Below are 7,894 nucleotides of genomic sequence, written 5' to 3'. Positions count from 1 at the left end.
TGAACAAACAACACAGAGTTACACATGGAGTAAACAATTAACAAGTCAATAACACAATATATATATATTTTTTTTTATAAAAAAATCTAAAGAGAGTCTATATACATTGTGTGCAAAAGGCATGAGGAGGGGGGCGAATAATTACAATTTTGCAGATTAACACGAGTGATAAATGATCAGATGGTCATGTACAGGTGGTACAGGTAGAGATACTGGTGTGCAAATGAGCAGAAAAGTAAATAAATATAAACAGTATGGGGATGAGGTAGGTAAATTGGGTGTTCTATTTACCGATAGACTATGTACAGCTGCAGCGATCGGTTAGCTGCTCAGATAGCAGATGTTTAAAGTTGGTGAGGGAGATAAGTCTCCAATTTCAGCGATTTTTGCAATTCGTTCCAGTCACAGGCAGCAGAGAACTAGAACGAAAGGCGGCCAAATGAGGTGTTGGCTTTAGGGATGATCAGTGAGATACACCTGCTGGAGCGCGTGATACGTGTGGGTGTTGCCATCGTGACCAGTGAACTGAGATAAGGCGGAGCTTTACCTAGCATGGACTTGTAGATGACCTGGAGCCAGTGGGTCTGGCGACGATTATGTAGCGAGGGCCAGCCGACTAGAGCATATAGGTTGCAGTGGTGGGTGGTATAAGGTGCTTTAGTAACAAAACGGATGGCACTGTGATAAACTGCATCCAGTTTGCTGAGTAGAGTATTGGAAGCTATTTTGTAGATGACATCGCCGAAGTCGAGGATCGGTAGGATAGTCAGTTTTACTAGGGTAAGTTTGGCGGCGTGAGTGTTGGAGGCTTTGTTGCGGAATAGATAGCCGACTAGTCAATGTGATATACTATATGTACACAACACACATGTAGTGTCAAGGGGTTGGGGAGCTGCGGTGTATTTGCTATATTAGTAATGCCTAGCAGCACAGTATAACATCCCCTTCAGTTTAAATCAGCCCCATGTGGTTTGACATGTGTCAACTGCAGCCTTCTGTACAGTATCTAGCACTCCAAATCTACATAAAATTAATAATCAACAAAATAGCGATTTTGGTCAAAATGGTAGGAGGTCTCGCTCAATCAAATGCATGAATAACCATGGGGTAGATAGATCTGTCCTGGATTAGAGTTATAGTTTACCCACCAGTTACCATTAACGACACCATAGTCCAAAGAAAGTTTCAATCCGCTTCCTCTGATTGCAAAAGTGACTGCTTCTGAATAAGCATGAGAGATGAACAGTTGAATAAAATGTGGTGGGAATATGACGTGCATACCCAGCAGGTGCATGGGCGCATTTACAGACGAGATAATTATCATACCGACAAGATTTTGCTACTAGAGCCGTTTGAACTATTTAGTGCATTAAAGATAATTAACTATACAGCACCGTTAATATGTATTGTGCCCACTCACCTCTTCTCTCTGACTGTGAGAGCACTCACACACAATGGTGCTCCTTAAACATGGCTGCTGATTACAGGATGATATCCCCTTTCACATGGAGATTTACTATCCAGTGATTGGCATTAGCTCCATACAGAACACGACAAAAGACCACAGTGCAACGTTTCAAATTTATATCTATAACGATCATTACATGTTTTGTATTTTATCTAGGGACATTCACAATACCCTTTTCCTTGGTAACATTTACATGAATTTAATTTGCATAATTTCAAGTGTACAATTCCACAATACCAGCTTGATGGTTGTTAGTTTGTGTGTTGTGAGGTCAGCTTAATTTTCATGTCTGTAAATTATCATTACATGTTTTGTATATTGTCCATGTAATTCTCAAGGAACACAATGCCTTTTCATGTTCTTTTATATGCCATTTTCTGTACTTGGTTTTACATCCATTTTTTGAATTGTATACAATCACAGGACAATACTAGCTTGATGGCCCTCTCTAGCTCAGTTGGTAGAGCATGGCACTTTAGCACCACTTAACTCCTGTAAGGCTATCAAACATGTCCAGTCACCATCCAGTTGTCCATGTTTCATAAGCCAATCATGTATAGCTTCTGCTTCTTTGAAAAAAGGACACAGCCAATAGTGTCTATTGGTTGATTTAACCAACCACCTGGGGGGAAAAAGAGCGACCAGACAATGCACAATGAGACAGTCCAGGAAGAAGTTGGAGAAGGTTCTATCAGTTTATCATACAACAAGGTGAGAAAAACAGAAAAACCTGAATTATACTGCAATGGCAATATTAACCAGAGCCAATTTGTTTTCCAACAGTAGAATTGAGCTAAATAGCAACCGCTAACTTGTAGCTAGCAATCATTAGTTGCTGCTTAGCTTAGCTGCCTGGCAAGCTAGCTAGCTATCTAGCTAGTATGGTAACGGTACAGTAATGTTACAGTAGCTCTAGAATTTATTTTAATAGGTAAGAGAACTGTCAAATGGTGAGATCTACAATATAATACAATCTACGAATGTTACCAAGGTTTAGTTATTGTCCATTTTAGTAAATGCTATTCCGCAAGCTAGCTTAGATCGTTAGCTATCTAGCTAACGTTTGCCAGCTATGTAAACAGCTTACAGTACGGTCACTCATATAATTTGGTAACATTACAGTAGCATTCACTTTCAATGGGGCGCGCTGTCAGAGTTAGTGTCACCTGATGTTTTTTGACTAGCTAGCAGGGTAGCTATATTATTATGCCAGGTCAGTTAGAAAATGCGGACATTTGCCAACACAGATGTTTGGCCTGCCAATGCGGGCAAAAGGCCAGCTCTGAGGCAGAAGAGGTAGTATGACCTCTTTCAGAAGGTATGTATTATGACAAGAGATAATGGCAAAACATGCATAGGCCTATGACATTTGACTTTGTGTTAATCTAGAAAACATACTGTATTACTAGAAATATGTACATGTCATTAAATGTAGGCCTTTACTACTAATGAACAGAAACTTTTTATATTATTTGGCCATTAAATTGTCATTGTATATTGAAACAAATAGAGTAGCAGTATCAAAGTCCCAAGCTGTGATCTTGTCAACCAATCACAACAGGTTAAGGAAAGTTTAAAGACAGCCACAGTTCATCACCCCTTGACTCACGGTTTCAGGTTTGAGGGATGGGTAGTGGGGTGAGCTAGTTGAGAGTTCTGTGAGATGGTGAAGTCACCAGCAGAGGACTTTTTAACACAGGCTTCCTTACGCATTGTTACAGAGGTCTCTAGCAGTGGCAATGCTGGGCCAGTACCTACAGCTCCGCCAGTGCCTGCATCTGCTGTTCCATTGAGGATTGCAATTGAACTTGTTGTCCATGGTAAATAGATTTTTTATTTTATTTTCCCTCATCTACTATGGTGTCATGCCTGCTCCCGCTCCCCCTCTCTGGCGCTCGAGGGCGCCAGGCAGCCCATCTTTACGCACACATCACCATCGTTACGCGTATCAGTGCTTCATGGGACTCACCTGGACTCTATTACTTTTTTGATTGCCTCCCCTATATCTGCCACTTCTTCAGTTTCTTCCCTGTGTCTGCATTATTGTCGTTATGTTTCCCCTGTCTAGACGCTGTCCTTGGGAACCGGGGGTGCCTCAGCCGGCTCGTCGTGCTCCCACGCCTCAGCTGGCTCGTCGGTCTCCCACGCCTCGGCTGGCTCGTCGGTCTCCCACGCCTCAGCCGGCTCGTCGTGCTCCCACGCCTCGGCCGGCTCGTCGGTCTCCCACGCCTCGGCTGGCTCGTCGGTCTCCCACGCCTCGGCTGGCTCGTCGGTCTCCCACGCCTCAGCTGGCTCGTCGGGCTCCCACGCCTCTGACGGCTCGTCAGGCTCGCCCAGGTGCGACACCGGGTGGCGCCCCTATAGTGGGGAGGGGGTACATTTCTTGCCTGCTCCCGGTCCCCCTCTCTGACGCTCAAGGGTGCTAGGCGGACCATCATTACGCACAACTGTCACCATCGTTACGCACATCATGGGACTCACCTAGACTCTATTACTTTATTGATTGCCTCCCCTATATCTGTCACTTCCTCAGTTTCTTCCGTGTCTGCATTATTGTCCTTATGTTTCCCCTGTCCAGACGCTGTCCTTGTTCTGTTTGATGTCCGTTATTTATTAAATGTTCACTCCCTGTACTTGCTTCTCTTTTCCCAGGGTCTGTCCTTTTTTATTTTTGTATTTTATTGAAAATCCAATACAATCCAATACAATATGCTTGCTTTGTAGCCGCTCAACAACTACATCACACCAGTCATCCAACAGACTCCCATTCATAGCGACACACAGAAGCATCCAGGGTCAATGCCCTGCTCAAGGGCACGTTGACAGCTCTCCAACCAGGCCCAAAAAATATGAACCCGAACCCTCCAAGATCCCCCCCACAGTTTGGCGTGTTTGATCCAGAAAAAAACAGCTTCCAAAATGCGCAACATCACTACAGAATATTTCAAAAGTTGCCTATAAACTTTGCCAAAATATTTCAAACTACTTTTGTAATACAACTTTAGGTATTTTTAAACGTTAATAATCGATCAAATTGACGACAGGTCTATCTGTTTTCAATAGAGGACGAGAGGAAACTAACACTACTTTTCAAGTCTTGCGCAACTCTCAACAGTGTTACACAGTTCCTAGTTGGCCCTACTTCTTCATTGCACAAATGAATAACCTCAACCAAATTCCAAAGACTGGTGACATCCAGTGGAAGTGGTAGGAACTGAAAACAAGTTCCTAAGAAATATTGTTTGCCAATGAGATTTCAATGAACAGACAGAGATCTCAAAAAAAATGATTAGTCCTCGGGTTTTGCCTGCTACATAACTTCTGTTATACTCAGACATGATTCTAACAGTTTTAGAAACTTTTCTATCCAAATCTACTAATAATATGCATATCTTATATTCTTGGTATGAGTAGCAGAAAGTTGAAATTGGGCGCGCTATTTATCCAAAAGTGAAAATGCTGCCCCCTATACCTTAAGAATACACTAAAAGTGTATTACCTAAAATGGATCAATTGAAAGTGTGGGTTCACAGCTCCAATACAGATATTTAGGTCATTACTGAGACGTGGTGTTTTGAATACTGATGTTAACCTTTCTGGTTATAACCTTTTTCGGCAAGACAGATCTTCCAAAGGTGGGGGAGTGGCAATCTTTACCAAGGATCACCTCTCTGGGGAAGGCGGGACGCTTGCATCCCACATGGCCAATAGCCAGGGAAAATGCAGAGCGCCAAATTCAAATTCATATCTATAAAAATCAAACTTTCATTAAATTACACATGCAAGATAACAAATTAAAGCTACACTTGTTGTGAATCCAGCCAACATGTCAGATTTCAAAAAGGCTTTTCGGCGAAAGCATAAGATGCTATTATCTGATGATAGCACAACAGTAAACGATGAGAGTAGCATATTTCAACTCTGCAGGCGCGACACAAAACGCAGAAATAAAATATAAATCATGCCTTACCTTTAACGAGCTTATTTTGTTGGCACTCCTATATGTCCCATAAACATCACAAATGGTCCTTTTGTTCAATTAATTGCGTCGATATATATCCAAAATGTAAATTTATTTGGCGCGTTCGATCCAGAAAACTCCGCTTCCAACTTACACAACGTCGCTACAAAATATCTCTAGTTACCTGTAAACTTTGCCAAAACATTTCAAACTACTTTTGTAATACAACTTTAGGTATTTCTAAACTTATATAATCGATCAAATCGAAGACAGGATGTTCTGTGTTCAATACAGGAGCAAAACAAACTGACGCTACTTTTCTGGTTACGCGCCTCTATCAAAAGGTACACATGAAGTGACGTTCGTTCTGAGCTATGGTACTTCTTCATTACACAAAGGAAAAACCTCAACCAATTTCTACAAACTGGTGAAATCCAGTGGAAGCGGTAGGAACTGCAGGAAAGTCGATTAGAATTCTGGATTCCCCATGAAATCATATTGAAAAGACAGTGACATAAAAAAAACATCTGAATGGTTTGTCCTCTGGGTTTCGCCTGCTAAATAGGTTCTGTTATGCTCACAGACATGATTCAAACAGTTTTAGAAACTTCAGAGTGTTTTCTATCCAATACTAATAATAATATGCATATATTAGGATCTGGGACAGAGTAGGAGGCAGTTCAGTTTGGGCACGCTATTTATCCAAAAGTGAAAATGCTGTCCCCTACCGCAAACAGGTTAAGCATTAAACTTTTCAATAGCTCTGTTGACTGTTGCTGGATGCTATTGTTCTATATCAGCATCGGCCTGTACCCTACCTGCCCTAAGCTCTCTCCTGGCCCCTTACACTAAGTCTGAATTTGTCCTGCTAGGTGCCCTAAACTGGGACATGATAAAACCACCTGACCAAGTCCTAAAGCAATGGGACTCCCTAAATCTTTCTCATTATCACCAATCCCTCAAGGTATGACTCCAAACACCCAGAAAAGGCTATTCTCCTCGACGTTATCCTCATAAATAATCCTGATAGGTATCAGTCTGGTGTTTTCTGTAATGACCTTAGTGATCACTGTTTTACAGCCTGTGTTCGTAATGGCTGCTCAGTGAAAGGACCTGTCCTGATTTGTCATAGACACTTGCTAAAAAACTTTAATGAGCAACCTTCCTTCATGAACTGGCCTCTGTAAAATGGTTTAGAATCAGCTTGATCCCCTGTCGAAGACGCTTGGACCTTCTTTTTTTATATTTTCAAACACGTCCCCATAAAGAAAATGACCGTGATCTTGCAGAGTTACTACACCTCAAGAATTTAATTTGGCGAAAGGCTCATAGCCAGTCAGGCAGAGTATCTTTCAGGCAAATGAGAAATAAGTGCACTCAGGCTATCCGGAAGGCCAAAGATAGTTACTTAAAGGAGCAATTCTCTCTCTGTGGGTCTAACCCTAAAATGTTCTGGAAAACGGTTAAAGACATGGAGAATAAAGCCTCCCCCTCAAAGCTGCCCATGTCCCTGAAGTTGATGATGTGGTTGTTACTAACAAGAAGCATGCCTCCTTGCCCGTCCAACATTTCCTCATCTCCCACCCCTTCTAATATGACTAACCCCGATGCTTCTCCCTCTTTGTCTCCTGCCCCAGTACAAAGTTTCTCCCTGCAGGCAGTCACTGAGTCCGAGGTGCTAAGGGAGCTCCTTAAACTTGACCCTCAATAAACATCTGAGTCAGATGGTTTAGACCCTTTTCTTCTTTAAGGTTGCTGCCCTTATCATCGCAAAGCCTATCTCCAACCTTTTTAACCTGTCTGTCCTTTCTGGGGATGTTCCCATTGCTTGGAAGGCAGCCACAGTTCATCCTTTATTTAACTTCTTGACGCAACCCATCCCATTAGAGGGATAATTGTCATCAACAACCGCTGAATTGCAGAGCGCCACATTCAAATAATATTACTTAAAATATTTATGTTCATGAAATCACAAGTGCAATATAGCAAAACACAGTTTAGCTTTTTGTTAATCCACCTGTCGTGTCAGATTTTGAAAATATGCTTTACAGCAAAAGCAATCCAAGCGTTTGTGTAAGTTTATCGATCACTAGACAAAACATTATGAACACCTAGCATCAAAGTAGCTTGGTCACAAATCAGAAAAGCAATCAAATTAATCGCTTACCTTTTATGATCTTTGGATGTTTTCACTAACGAGAGTCCCAGTTACACAATAAATGTTCAATTTGTTCCATAAAGATTATTTTTATATCCAAAATACCTCCATTGTTCAATACAATATTTTGACCGTTTTGGAAACTTTAGAGTGTTTTCTAGCATTATCTGTAAATGATATGCATATTATAGCATATGGGCCTGAGAAATAGGCCGTTTACTTTGGGAACATTATTTTTCCATATTTTTCCAAACATAAAAATAGTGCCTCCTAGCTGAAAGAGGTTAAAGGGGGAGATCAAGCTGAT

At 41.6% G+C, this 7,894-nt stretch overlaps 1 long non-coding RNA gene across 1 annotated transcript; it reads left to right on the top strand.

The window, feature by feature from the left end:
- The first annotated feature begins 2,057 nt into the window (after window positions 1–2,057).
- LOC149972123 (uncharacterized) lies at window positions 2,058–3,636 on the top strand. Its single transcript, XR_016491531.1, has 3 exons — window positions 2,058–2,179; window positions 3,190–3,288; window positions 3,537–3,636. It is a non-coding gene; the product is annotated as an uncharacterized LOC149972123 (long non-coding RNA).
- Window positions 3,637–7,894: the final 4,258 nt, after the last annotated feature.

Source organism: Oncorhynchus mykiss, chromosome 25, assembly GCF_057628025.1.
Source record: "Oncorhynchus mykiss isolate SJ-2025 chromosome 25, ASM5762802v1, whole genome shotgun sequence".
Classification (NCBI taxonomy): Eukaryota; Metazoa; Chordata; class Actinopteri; order Salmoniformes; family Salmonidae; genus Oncorhynchus; species Oncorhynchus mykiss.
This window is presented reverse-complemented; position numbering and strand designations above follow the sequence as displayed.